We start from the raw sequence: 15144 nt of genomic DNA, 5'->3' as shown, positions 1-15144 counted from the left end.
GTGATCCTCCTGCCTTAGCCTCCCCAGTAGCTAGGACTACAGGTATGTGCCACCACAATCAACTAATTTTTTAACTTAATTTTTATTTTGTAGAGATGAGGTCTCACTGTGTTGCCCAAGCTGGTCTCAAACTCCTGGACTCAGAAATGAACCTCCTCTGTCAGCCTCCCAAAGTGCTGGGATTGCAGGCATGGGCCACCATACTCAGCCTGTTTTTAACTTTTAATTAGCCTATTTTTAATTAGTACAACCACTGTCCTCCACGGTGGTTGTACTAATTTATATTCCCATCAACAGTGTGTACAGGTTCCATTTTCTTCACATCTTTGCCAGCATTTGTTATTGCCTGTCTTTTGGATAAAAGCCATTTTAACTGGGGTGAGATGATAGCTCCAATAGGCAATGTTTTTTAACAGAGGTTAGTAAGAGGTGCAGAAATGTGGCTATTTCTTACAAAAGTTCACATAAAACCTATAGGAATTTGCTGAATTGTGATTCAGTGAAAGAGTCTGTGGTAAGAAACAGCAATCACTATAAAAGCAAAAACTCTGCTTAAAAATAAAAGGATCAAGGCCAGGTACAGTGGCTCAAGCCTATAATCCCAGCACTTTGGGAGGCCAAGTGGGCAGATCATCTGAGTTCAGGAGTTCGAGACCAGCCTGGCCAACATAGTGAAATCCCCTCTCTACTAAAAATACAAAAACTAGCTGGGCGTGGTGGCACATGCCTGTAATCCCAGCTACTCAGGAGACTGAGGCAGGAGCATTGCTTAAACCCGGGAGGCAGAGGTTGCAGTGAGCCATGCTACTGCACTCCAGCCTGGGCAACAGAGTGAGACTGTATCTCAAGAAATAAATAAATAAAAGGGCCAAAATATCTAATTCTCTCTTACTAGGTACTGACAGTCAAACAAAACATGTAATAAAGGGAAAACAAGATCTTCTAAAACATTCTAAGAGGGTCAAATGAAGAGGGTAATATTTAGGTATTCACCAGCGCACACCATCTTAGTGAGGGAAGTTGTACAGAGAGACCCTAAAGTTGGGTTTCCTACGCTTGACATGACTCTGAGCCTTCACATAAACCTTCCTGATGTCATTGCGAACTGGTTCAGAGTAGCTGGAGAAGAAACTGGAATATGCATAAGAGCCTTCAAAAATTGTTCAAGTCTTTTGACCTGGCAATTCCACTTTGGGAACTCTAAGGGAAAAAACAAAATTACCAGGGAAGAACAGAGGAGTTCAAAGCAAGTGTTATGACATAGGGGTTGAGAGTAAGGACAATGGAATGTGTTTGTCAGGGTAAGAATTGTTTGTGAAAGTTCTTTGTGAAACTTGCAGGTTACTTCATCTCTCCAAATCTCAGTTTCCTCATCTGTAAAATGGGAATAAAAATAGTGCCTGGCTCACAGGGTTGGTCTCCAATATGATGAAATAATGAATGAAAAGTTCTACTTAGATTGCCTGGGATCTAGGGAGTTCTTAATAAGGTTAGTGACATGATGATGATCTTGAGAATTTGAAACCACTCAAAGCCCCAAAGACATGAAAATAGCTAAGAAAACTTATGGTATATAAACAGAATGAAATACTAGGTAACTATTTAAATGACATGTATGTAAGCTATATTTATGTAAATCAAGTACAATATAAAAAGCCAGGACACAAAACAGTTTTGCATACCGATTACAACACAGTGATAGGACATGTGTACATTAGAAATAACCTAACAGAATTTTAGAGACACAGCAGAGTTTAATGTACTGTTGGTTTGCTGGGTAATGTTTCTAGGGTTCATAGTGAATTGTTTTCTTTCTTTCTCCTTCCTTCTCTTTCTCTTTCTTTCTTTCTTTCTCTCTTTCCTTCCTTCCTTCCTTCCTTTCTCTCTCTCTCTCTCCTTCTTCTTTCTTTCTTTCTTTCTTTCTTTCTTTCTTTCTTTCTTTCTTTTCTTTCCTTTCTTTCTTTCTTTCTTTCTTTCGAGGGAGCTTCACTCTTGTTGCCCAGGCTGGAGTGCAATGGCGTGATCTCGGCTCACCACCTCCGCCTCCCAGGTTCAAGCAATTCTGCCTCAGCCTCCTGAGTACCTGGGATTACAGGCATGTGCCACCATGCCCAGCTAATTTTGTATTTTTATATATGAGAATTCTAGGTCTGCATCCTCACCAACATTTGATATTGTCAGTCTTTTCAAATTTCAGTCATTCTGGTGGATGCGTAGCAGTATCTCACTGTGGTCTTAATTTGCATTTCCCTGATTTCGTTTTGTTTTTCTTTTCTTTCTTTCTTCTTTTTTTTTTTTCTGAGGCAGGGTCTTGCTCTGTCGCCCACATTGGAGTGCAATGGCATGATCTTGGCTCACTGCAACCTCCCCTTCCTGGGTTCAAGCGATTCTCATGTCTCAGCGTCCTGAGTAGCTGGGATTACAGGCGTGTGCCATCACACCCGGCTACTTTTTGTATTTTCACTAGAGACAGGGTTTCACCATATTGTCCAGGCTGCTCTTTATAACTCCTGACCTCAAGTGATCCGCCCGCCTCAGCCTCCCAAAATTAATCTCAGCTGGGATTACAGGCATGAGCCTCTGCACCTGGTCTGCATTTCCCTGATTTCTAATCAGGGTTGAGCATTTTACAATACATGTATCTGGCATATGGTCATAAAGATATTTTCTTATATCTTCTAGGAGCTTTATTATTTTGCCTTTCACATTAATGGCAATAATTCCAGGAGATACTGTAAGATCATTTTGTTTGTCTTCCCTTAAGTCATCTTCTGGGACTGTAGCCATTTATGTCCTATTCTAATCCAAAATGAGACAGGAGAGAAAGAAAGCATCTGACCCTCAAACATTCTCCTCCTCCTAGAGCTTAGAAGTTCTTAATTACAAATCAAATGATAAAATCAAAATCCTAAGGCACTAGAAGATTCAAACTCTGTATTCTTCAAGCAGCCTAATTTGACTAAGTCATTTGGGACCCAACTTCTACAGAAGAGGTCTAAAATACTTATGTTGCCTACTCACTACCATCTCCCCAGCCCAGAACTCTCCTCCAGACCAAGCTCCACTTGAAGCTGTGGCTCTCCACCTCTTTCACCGTGATAGTCAAACAAACATAAACTTTCCCCACCCATCTGGCCCTTGTAGTCAGGACGAGGTGATTAAGAGGAATGTCTCTTCTGAACTCTGGATCCCTAGATTCAGGAGCAAACAAAAGGATGTTCATTCATTTTAACTATAACTTTAAACATTTCCGTCTTGGTATTTGAGTTCCCCTGGAAGGATTAGAACGGTTTCTCTTCCTGGGGGTTGCTACTCATGGAATTTCAAGGAAGTTAGATTTCTAGCTTGCTATTTCCTAAGATGTGAGACCAATTTCATCTTCCTAGCCAGGACAGACAAATGGGAAAATCTGTTGAATTACTCTAATGTTTATAGGTACACAGACTCCACTAGTCATTCACTTCCCTTCTTTCTCTTTTCCTCTGATTCATCTTATTTCTTGCTTATGCCTTCTCCATGTTGTTAAATGGCTTTGTCTCTTCCCCCAAACTAAAAATAAACAAATTATAACTAAACAGTACCCTACAAAAATATATTCCACCTTAATACATAATTTTCCTTAAAGATTTTCAGCCTGCATCTCATATCAATGTAAAAACTTTCTGGGACCAGGAAAAGCAAGAGAGAGAAAAGGAGTCAGAACATAGTGGGAGCATAATCAATGCTCACAGAAAAGATTGTAATTGGTTAGAAAGTAGGTGGCACTGTGGAACTTTTCCCCAAAAGGTGGCCCTGAACTGCTTGGGTGCTCACAGAGGTCCTCACCTCCCTCCCACCCCGAGCCTCCAAAGAGAGGGAGGGCATTTCTCAGGGTCAATTCCCCAGAGGGGAAGAAGGAGGGAGTGCTGATTGTATAATGCTAGAGAAAAGCCCCAAAACTCAGTTTTAATTACTCATTCGGGGAATAGTGTCACTGCTACACTGCAGGCCTTGGTCCCACCAGCCCTGTCTCCTGGCCAAAACAATCCATAGTGCACCCTGGAAGGACAGCAAATTGCTTCTCTTCAGTGACAGCGTGATTGATGGTTATACTGTTCTAGCCTCCAGATAGAATTCACCTAGGTGAGAAGAATGAATAGGCGTGAATCCCATGTGACCATAAAACAGCAGCCTAGAAAAACAGCAAAAGACTTTTTGCTATTTGAGTTTTTTGCTTAGCCTTGTTTTGCTGTGCACTATTTCAGTGTACCTGTATAAACCCTATGCTTGTGATTTTTGATAGCTAAGAATTCTCTTGTTGCCTTCTATTGGTGCTTCAGTAAATTATAAAAACTACCATTTATTCAATCTCTACAATGGGACAGGCACATTACTAGATATTTTATATATATAATCAAATTATCTCATGAAATTACTGTAATTATCTCATAGAAGACATGTTTCCATTATAAAGACAATAAAACTGAGGCTCAGGAGGTCAAGATTCCAACCCACTTTATTTGACTCCTAAATTCAAGCTCATAGTCCTTCTGCCAGTTAAACTATACATGAGTCATTGTTTTTGGAAGTCTCTTAGAGACCGTCCACCCCCCCCCCCCCCGCCCCCCAACACACACACACACACACACACACACAGCGGCCTGGGGCATTGCCAAAGACCTCTTCATTTCATAATATTCACCACATATGCCCATTTTTTCTTATCCCACAAGGCCTCTTGCCCACCCATCTCTGTTTTCTCCATTAGGCTGGATGAGTCATTGCTTCAAGTTACTGTGGCAATTCTCTATGTTCCTCCTACGGAAACGTTTATTCAGCACCTTGGGTAAGTTTTTTCCCTTTTATCCAACTTGTTTGTCCTTTATCTTCCAAGAAAATTTCTGTTCCTACAATTTAGAGATTAGAGGGAGTCCAGTCTACTCTAATCTTCTTCTTGGGTTAAGACAGAGATGACAGTATCTGAGAAATTTCGGAAGCCCTAGGAGTGCTTTTTAAGAAGGGGATTTGCTTTCATAGTCCTTGATTGTCTCAACCCTATGCTCGTTATCAGAGCCTTTGCCCCCTTTTAGAGGTTTCTTCCCTCTAGGTCAAATGCTAGAGGCCAAATGCTGCCCTCAGGCTGCCCAGCAGAAGCCTTGCTGGCATGCATACCCAGTGCTCTGGCCTCTTCCTCTACCCCATATATCCTGGTCCTATGGTCAGATGTCTTCAGGAGGCAGCAAGTAACTTGAAGACTGTGTTGGTCAGATGGACTCTGAACAGCTCCTAGTCTTCTCCTCACCTTGAGGCCTAGAACTTTCAGGGAAAGAGAGGATGAATCTAAACTGAAATCTAAAAGCACCACCGAGAACATGATGACGGTAGAAAGTGGTGTTGACCCCATGTCTGCCCCATGGAGTGGCCCCCAAATAAGTGCTTGTGGGGAAGGTGAAAGGATAAATGGCATGTTGGTGAGAACCAGGAGAATTATTACCTTGCTGGGCACTCACTCTACAGTCCTTGCCTAGGAAATAGGGTAGGACCTCATCTTTGGCGCCAGGAAGGAAAGAACAGAAGAGAAGATGCTTGGTTCTTGGGGATGTGGTTTAGAAGGGACCCGGCGATCTCTCTCTGGGCCTCAGTGCTAAGGGATTACTGTAAGAGAGGTGCTAATTAAAACAATGGAATCATTTCTGTTATGGGTTAAATTGTGTCTTCCCAAAATTCACATGTTGAAGTCCTCACGTCCCAGTACTTCATAATGTAACTGTATTTGGAGATAGGGTCATTGCAGGTGTAATTAGTTAAGATGAGGGCATACTGGCATAGGATGGGACCTAATCCAACATGACTGGTGATATGGTTTGGCTGTGTCCCCACCCAAATCTCATTTTGAATTGTAGCTCCCGTAATTCCCACATGCCTGTGAGAGGGACCCAGTGGGAGACAATTGAATCATGGGGGCGGTTTTCCCCACACTGTTCCTGTGGTAGGGAATAAGTATCATGAAATCTGATGGTTTTATAAGGGGAAACCCCTTTCACTTGGCTCTCATTCTCTCTTGTCTGCAGCCATGTAAGACGTGCCTTTTGCCTTCTGCCATGATTGTGAAGCTTCCCCAGCCATGTGGAACTGTGAGTCCATTAAGCCTCTTTTTCTTTATAAATTACCCAGTCTCAGGTATGTCTTTATCAGCAGCATGAAAACGGAGTAATACAATTGGTGTCCTTAGGAAAAGAATGCAGAGACACAGTGAAGAGATACACAGAAACACACACACACACACACACACACACACACACACACACACACGTGATTATTTCAGTTATGCTGACGCAAGCCAAGGAACTACCAGAAGCTAGTAGAAAGGCCTGGAGCAGATCCTTCCCTGGTGCCTTCAGAGGAAGCATGGCCCTGCCAACATCTGGATCTCAGGCTTCTAGCCCCCAGAACTGTGAGGCAATATAAATTTATGTAGTCTAAGTCACTCAGTTTGTAGTACTTTGTTAGGCAGCTGTATAGCAAAAGAACACAATTCCCTTCGATGAAAAGAAAAGGATGAACTAGGGTTAGTTTATTCATAGAAAGCTGAGGTTTCACAACAAAAAGAAGTAGCAGAGTTTGGCCTAACTCAGTTTCTCTAGGCAATGTCCTCCCTCCACACACTTGACAATGGTGTCTTCCCACTGTCTCTAGATGGCAGGACAGAAGAAGCCAGAAGTCCAGAAGAGGGAGTTTCCTGTGCTTTCTTTTTCTCCCTTCCCCTCCCACATGCTCCTTCTTCTTACTTCAAACTTTCTCCCTTTGTCTCCTACTCCTTGAATTTTTAAGATTACAGCTTTAATGTCTTCTAAAAAATGAGACTGGATTGGGAGAGAAAGAACTAAGAGGCAGGGCTCACTCTGGGACCTTAATTCCTCTATTTTGCTGCTAACTCTTTATTGCCTCGCTAACCCGATCAGAGCTCAGGGAGTCTCACTCTTCAGTTCAGAGAAATCCAGGTATCTGAGGTGCTGGGTCCCCTAGTTACCCCCACTTTCTTTCTGTGTCCAGACCAAAAATCACAGAGTGCCTTGACTACTCTGTGATCCAGCCAGCTACAGGTTTTCCCCAGCAGGCTTGAACCCAGCCTGGGGCCTTGAACATTCCCAGGTACTAATAAAGGTATCTAGGTTGTTGCCCAAAACACTGAAAGAAACTGGCCCCAGCCCTGAGCCAAATTCCTCATATAGACTCCATACCCTGACACCCTCGCTATGGACATACCTAGGTAGACCTTCCCTTTTCTCTCACTGTCTGCCGCAAGCATTGCTGCAGGCCACTCTGTATATAAGTTCCCCCTAATAGATGCGTTGGACTCATCATCCTGGCATTTAGTGCTTCTTTCTTTGGAATCCCAACCAGCCCCATCTCAGGATGGCTTGGGCTCTCTCCCTTGTGGGAATTCCCCTGCTGTGATGCTTGGGGCAACTCCAGCCCAGGTTTGGCCACAAGAAACATGGGGAGAGAGGCAAGCTGCCATTTCTTGTTTGAGTTGCTTGGTATCTCTGTGGGCTGATGAATTGCTCTTGCCATGTCTTCTGTCTCATATGGGGCTCTGCCAGAACTCAAGATATGTAAACTCTGGCTGGATGTGATGACTCGTGCCTGTAATCCCAGCACTTCAGGAGGCTGAGGTGGGAGGATCGCTTGGGTTCAAAAGTTTGAGACCAACCTGTGCAACATAGTGAGACCTCATCTTTACTAAAAATCAAAATATTAGCCTGGTGTGGTGGTGCACACCTGTAGTCCCAGCTAAGTAGGCTAAAGCAGGAGGATCGCTTGAGTCCAGAAGGTTAAGGCTGCAGTGAGCCAAGATCATGCCATTGCACTCCAGCTTGTGTAACAAAGTAAGACCCTGCCTCAAAGTTAAAAAAAAAAAAAAAAAAAAAAAAAGGCGGGGTGCGGTGGCTCACGCCTGTAATCCCAGCACTTTGGGAGGCCGAGGTGGGCAGATCACCAGGTCAGGATATTGAGACCATCCTGGCTAACACGGTGAAAACCCTGTCTCTACTAAAAATACAAAAAATTAGCCAGGCGCCGTGGCAGGCGTCTGTAGTCTCAGCTACTCAGGAGGCTGAGGCGGGAGAATGGCGTGAACCCAGGAGGCGGAGCTTGCAGTGAGCTGAGATCGCATCACTGCACTCCAGTCTGGGCAACAGAGCGAGACTCCGTCTCAAAAAAAAAAAAAAAAGATATGTAAACTCTAAGGGAGTCTGTTCTTCATAGACTGACACCTTTGCACACTTGTTTTACCTTTACCATTCATCTTCATAGACTGACATCTTCATTATTGCCCAAGGCTCTACCAATAGCTCCAAAAGCAGCTTTCATTTTGTTTTTGTTTTTGTTTTTGTTTTGAGATGGAGTCTCACTCTTTCGCCAGGCTGGAGTGCAGTGGTGCGATCTCGGCTCACCACAACCTCCACCTCCTAGGTTCAAGCGATTCTTCTGCCTCAGCCTCCCAAGTAGCTGGGACTACAGGCATGTGCCATCATGCCCAGCTAAGTTTTGTATTTTTAGTAGAGACGGGGTTTCACCATGTTGGCCAGGATGGTCTCGATCTCTTGACCTCGTGATCTGCCCACCTCGGCCTCCCAAAGTGTTGGGATTACAGGCATGAGCGACTGCGCCCAGCCAAGCTTTCATTTTTAACTGAGGCAAGGGCGGTAAGGAGGAGGGAAGAGAAAGCATGCATAAGAAATCTATTCTCACAAACATCATGGGAAGTGAAATAAGCCTCACACAAAAGGACACATATTGTATGGTTTCATGCATGTGTGGTACCTAGAATAGGCAAATTCACACAGACAGAGAGTAGAATAGTTTACGAAGGGCTGAGTGGAGGAAGGGTTGGGGAGTTACTATTCAATGGGTACAGAGTGGCTGCTTGGAATGATGAAAAACTTCTGGAGATGGATGGTGGTGGTGGTTGTACAACATTGTGAATGCACTTAATAGCAATGAATTGTACATGTAAAAAATGGTTAAAGAGGCAAGTTTTATGTTATGTATTTTTTACCACAATTGAAAAGAAAAGAGGGGCCGGGCACGGTGGCTCACGCCTGTAGTCCCAGCACTTTGGGAGGCCGAGGTGGGCGGATCACAAGGTCAGGAGTTCGAGACCAGCCTGGCCAACATGGTGAAACCCCATCTCTACTAAAAATATAAAAATTAGCAGGGCATGGTGGTGGGCGCCTGTAATCCCAGCTACTCGGGAGGCTGAGGCAGGAGAGTCGCTTGAGCCCAGGAGGCAGAGGTTGCAGTGAGCCAAGATCGCACCATTGCACTCCAGCCTGGGTGACAGAGCAAGACTCCGTCTCAAAAAAAAAAAAAAAAAAAAAGAAGACAAGAAAATTCCAGAAATAAAATTATTGTTATTATTATTGTTATTATTTTGAAACAGGGTCTCATTCTGTCACCCAGGCTGGAGTGCAGTGATGCCATCCCAGCTCACTGCAGCCTTGACCTCCCAGGCTCTGGTGATTCTCCTACCTCAGTCTCCCAAGTAGCTGGTGCTACAGGTGATCACCAACACTCTCAGTTGATTTTTTGTTTTTAGTTTTTTGTTGTTGTTGTTTCTTTTTTTCCCTTGGCTTTTGTGTGTGTGTGTGTGTGTGTGTGTGTGTGTGTGTGTGTGTACAGATGGGTCTGCCTAGGTTGCTAAGGCTGGTCTCAAACTCCTGGGCTCAAGTGAAAATTAGCATTCTTTACTACTGATCCAACATAATTGTTATTCCGAGTTACTAAGATTAGCAACTTTGGGCCGGGCACAGTGGCTCATGCCTGTAATCCCAGCACTTTGGGAGGCTGAGGCGGGTGGATCACTTGAGGTCAGGAGTTCAAGACCAGCCTGGCCAACATGGTGAAACCCCGTCTCTACTAAAAATACAAAACAATTAGCCAGGTGTGGTGGTGCATGCCTATAGTCCCACCTACTCGGGAGGCTGAGGCAGGAGAATTGCTTGAACCTGGGAGGCGGAGGTTGCAGTGAGCTGAGATTTTGCCACTGCACTCCAGGGGACAGAGAGAGATCCATCTCAAAAAAAAAAAAAGATTAGCACCTTTGGACAATCATGTTAGATAATTTGATCGATCTTTTTATCAGTTGTTTTAAAATAAATTCCTCATTTTTTCGAGAAAAAGAAAAAGCATTCCAATCTCAGACCCAGCTTCCTCCAACACCCAGAGAATCTAACTCTTGGGTTCCAGAACCTGTCTTTTCAGTTCCATCCGTAAAGAAAGTCAGGCACACAGTGCAGGGTGGGAGTGTCCGGAGATCCAGTGCCGGAGGGGAACTGGGACGTCAGAGCACTCGCTGCAGCCATCTCTTTCCCAAGTCTGCACGTCCTCTTGCCCTTTCAGTGGTGTCTCCCCTTCCTATCACACTGCTGAGGCTCTCAGGAGAAGTGGCAATGAAGGGAGCCTGGGTTGCTGACAATTACTCTCAGGCTGTCTCTGCAAATGCAGAGCACTGGGCAGGCTGCAGGGGGAGCCCTGGTGCTGACCTGGTGGGTATCTGCCAGGACCCCAGGTGACTTATCCAGGTAAGGTCAAACAGCTCTACAGAGCTTTCTTTCCAAACACTGGTTGAGACAATTATAATTATGCATTCAATTATAAAAATAGAATGCTGAAGAGAAACCAGCATAGGAAGTAAAGAAAGGGTTGCCATGAAAGGTCTAAATGCTGGAGAGTGGGAGAAGGCAATAAAATCAGAGAGTAAAAAGTTTCCTGTAAACATTAGTGTTGGGCTGTCTTCCAGAAAAAAAAGAGAAACGTGGAGCAGGCTAGGGAGGGCTTACATCACTGATTTCAGGTAACGGAGACTTCAGAGAGTAAGAGCTGTTTTGATCCAGAACCAAGAAGTGGACCTGAGGACCAGTGAAGAGGAATTGGATGAGCCAGGATTAGCAGGGGAGGAGAAGCCAGCTAGACTAATAATGAAACCTGGGACAATGATTCCTTTCAAGTGTGGTTATTGCATTCAATGATGCCAAGCTGAAAATAGTGATGAGACTTAATTTATAATCACCTATCTTTGCATAGCTTGTTCTCTGGGTAGTGTAATGCTTTCGCTGGGCTGAGCAGGTGTTGCTTTGGGGGCCTTTGTGGGCACAGTAAAGCTGAAGAGCTCTGGATTCCTGGCAGAGAGGTAGGACCCTTATCCTTAGGGAGTGAATTTTCTTTCCCATTTCCTCTGGGTCTTGCTAAGCAGTGGAAAGTTACCCAAGCTGTAATACTGAGCTTTCCTATGTGGGGCTTGACACAGCCTGATTTTCAGTGATGGCTAGAGAAAATATAGCGCCCCCCACCACTCTAACCTAGGCCAGGCCAAGACTCCACAACCTTCAGAAAGCACACAGGCAAAGACCTGGACTATTGGTGGCTTATGCTCCTTATCCCCTTCCCTTTAAAAAATGCAAACGTTTGGGTATTTTTCTTTTCTTTTTATTTTTTTAGAGACAGGATCTCACTCTGTCATCCAGGCTAGAGTTCAGTGGTGCAAGCATTGCTCACTGTAGCCTCGACTTCCCAGGCCCAAGGAATCCTACCTCCTCAGCCTCCTTGGGAGGGGAGCTGGTACTACAGGTGTGTGCCACCATGCCTGGCTAATTTTTATAGAGATGGGGTCTCACTATGTTGCCCAGGCTGGTCTTGAACTCCTGGGCTCAAGTGATCCTCCAGCTTCAGCCTCCTAAAGTGCTGGGATTACAGGCATGAGCCACTGCACCCAGCCATTTTTAAGAAAGCTTTACTGCAAGCAGACTGGCAAGGAGACAGGAGGCTAATGCTTAAATCTGTCTTCCTGATCTGGGGATGGGTCAAGCTTTTATGGCATTTCTAACTAGTCCAGGGTGATGTCAGTGCAGCCGGTCTGCCAGGCTGCTGGTATTACAATTATCAGGGGTTTTTTGTTGTGTTTCTTTTTCTTTCTTTCTTTCTTTCTTTCTTTCTTTCTTTCTTTCTTTCTTTCTTTCTTTCTTTCTTTCTTTTTTTCCCTCCCTTCCTTCCTTCCTTCCTTCCTTCCTTCCTTTCTTTCCTTTCTCTCTGTCTCTCTCTCTCTCTTTTGAGATGGGGATCTCTACCAAAAAACTATGTTGTCCAGGCTGGTCTCAAACTCCTGCCCTCAAACAATCCTTCCACCATAGCCTCTTCAAATGCTGGGATTATGGGAATGAGCCACCACGCCGGGCAAAGTTTTGGTAGTTTTCAAAAGCAGCAGAAAGATAGCCACCCAACTATCTCCTAGGCAAGATAAATCTAGGCCAGAGAAGGAGTTTCATATAATAGGCTAGTGATCCCAAAGATAAAAAAGGCCAACTGAAGAAGCAGAGAGACAGAAATAACGGGAGCACAGAGTTAAAGCAGGGAGGATGGCCTGGGAGTCTCCTAGACTATAACTACTGAACTCAGTCAATAAATAATAATATTAACTGTCAGTGCACAATAGTAGTATTAATAGTAATAATATAAAACACTTATATAGAATGTTTTACATTTGTTAATTTATATAATATTCACAACAATCCTATGATGTAGCTACTATTGTCATTTTTATTTTACACATGCAGAAAAATGAAGCACAGAAAGTTTTAAAATGTAAGCTTAGAAAAGGATGTAGGCTCCAAGAGGGCAGCGATTTCTGCCCTTTTTATTCACTGCTGTTATTCCAGTGCCTGGCACATGTTCAGTAATTATTTGTTGAATTAACAGTTAACTGATCCAAGATCATGCAGATGGCATGACAGGGCTGGGATAGGAACTGAAGTTTGATGTTTCTAGAATTCCCACTGTTAATTACTGAGCCATACTGTCCTAGATGCTGTTATAGGAGATGAACTTCATGTGTCTCTCAGCCTGAGTTACGTCTGCTTGATAAATCCTCACTCTCAAAGCTGGCTAGCTGAGGAAACACTTCCTAACTTGTTTTATGAGGCCAATATCACCCTTATACAAGAGATAAAGACATTGCAAGAAAGGAAAACACAGACCAACATTGCTCATGAACCTAGATGCAAAAATTCTCAACAAAATATTAGCATATCAAATCCAACACTGTATAAAAAGAAATATACACCATGACCAAGTGGGATTTATTTCAGGTTTGCAAAGCTGGCTCCACATCAAAAACCATTCAATGTAATTCACCACATCAACAAGCTAAAGAAGAAAAAAAACATATAATCATATCAGCTGACGTAAAAAAAGCATTTCACAAAATCCAATACCCACTCATGATAAAAATACTCAGCAAACTAGGAATGGAGGAGAACTTCCTCAATTTGATAAAGAAATCTACAAAAATCCCACAGCTTAGGTTCATCAGTTGTAACAAATATACCATTCTGGTTGGGGATATTGATAACAGGGGGAGCTATGCATGTGTAGGACAAAAGGTATATGGGAAATCTCTGCACCTTGTGTTTAAGTTTGTTGTGAACCTAAAACTCCTCTAAAAAGTAAAGTCTATTAAAAAATACATATTGCCTTGGACAGGGATACTTGATATTGTGAAGATGACAATTCTCTCTAAATTAATTATTATGCAGTCCAATCTTTTTTTTTTTTTTTTTGAGACAGAGTCTCATTCTGTCACCCAGGCTGGAGTGCAGTGGCATGATGATGGCTCACTGCGGCCTCCACCTCTGGGGCTCAAGTGACCCTCCCACCTTAGCCTCCTGAGTAGCTGAGACTACAGGCAGGCTCCACCACACCCGGCTAATTTTTTTTTTTTATAGTGGTGGGGTTTGCCATGTTGCCCAGGCTGGTCTTTAACTCCTGGGCTCAAGTGATCCACCCCCCTTGGCCTCTCAAGTTGCTAGGATTACAGGTGTGAGTCAATGCACCTGGCTCAAAATTTTTAATTTGACAAAATGATATTATTGCTCAACTGAAAAATAAACTTGAGTGGACGAATAAGAAAAGTTCTGAATAAAGAGTAATGAAAAGGGTACTAGCTCTTCCAGCTATTATATTAAAATGCATTATAAGCAGGGTGTAGTGGCTTAGACTTGTAATTTCAAAACTTTGGGAGGTTGATGCAGGAAGATCACTTGAGGCCAGCAGTTCGAGATGAGCCTGATCAATATAGTGAGACCCCCATCTCTACAAAAAATAAAAAAGAAATAAAAAGAAATATAAAAAACCAAAAAAGATGAAAAATTAAAAAATAAACAGAAATAGGTAAAATAAAAATAAAGTAAATAAGAGAGAGAATAAAGAATAAAATGCATTATAGCACAATTATAAGTTTGAAATAAGCAATGAGCAGAATAAAATTTCCAGAAGACAAAAAAATAAAACTAAACTAAAGCTAGCATCATACTTGATGGTGAGTAACTGGACATTTACCCAAGATTGAGAACAAGGAAAAGATGTTCTCTCTCACCACTCCTATTCAACATCATATTGGAAGTCCTAGCTGGTGCAATAAGACAAGAAAGGGAAATGAAAGATGCATAGATTGGGAAGGAAGAAATACAACTGTCCTTGTTGACAGAAGACATGATTGTTTATATGTAAAATTCCAAAGAACCAACCAACCAAACAAAAACCTCCAGGAATTAATTAATAGTACTTCTCAGGATACAAGGATAATTTATAAAAGCCAGTTGCTTTCCTTTATACCAGCAATAAACAATTGGAATGAGAATTTTTAAGTGATAGCATTTATCAAAATGAAGCACCAAAAAAGTAAAATACTTAGATATAAATCTAACAAAATATGCACAGGATATTTATGGGGAAAACTATAAAACTCTGATGAAATAAATCAAAGAAGATCTAAATAAATGAAGATATAGTTCATGTTTATGAATTGTTTATGAATAATGTTCATGTTTATGAATAAACTCAATATTATTAAAATGTCAATTCTTCCCAACTTGATCTATAGACTCAATGAAATCCCTATCAAAATCCCAGCAAACTATTTTATAGATCTTGACAAATTGATTCTAAAGTTTATATGAAAAGGCAAGGACACAGATTCCAATACAATGTGGAAGAAGAATAAAGTTAGAGGACTCACTTTACCCAATTTCAGGACTTACTATAAAGCTATATAATCAAGACAGTATGGTGTTGGTGAAAGAACAGACACATAGATCAAAGGAACAGAAT

At 42.6% G+C, this 15144-nt stretch overlaps 1 protein-coding gene across 1 annotated transcript in view; it reads left to right on the top strand.

The window, feature by feature from the left end:
- PAX4 (paired box 4) overlaps positions 1–15144 on the top strand; it is a 29320-nt gene continuing 14176 nt past the window's right edge. Inside the window, exons 1-3 of the mRNA XM_058435750.1 lie at positions 1–42; positions 4748–4825; positions 6051–6113. The gene's annotated coding sequence lies outside the window, so the exon portion shown is untranslated. The remainder of the gene's footprint in view (positions 43–4747; positions 4826–6050; positions 6114–15144) is intronic.

The sequence above is a fragment of the Hylobates moloch genome, unplaced genomic scaffold (genome assembly GCF_009828535.3).
Source record: "Hylobates moloch isolate HMO894 unplaced genomic scaffold, HMol_V3 SCAFFOLD_1, whole genome shotgun sequence".
Lineage (NCBI taxonomy): Eukaryota > Metazoa > Chordata > Mammalia > Primates > Hylobatidae > Hylobates > Hylobates moloch.
This window is presented reverse-complemented; position numbering and strand designations above follow the sequence as displayed.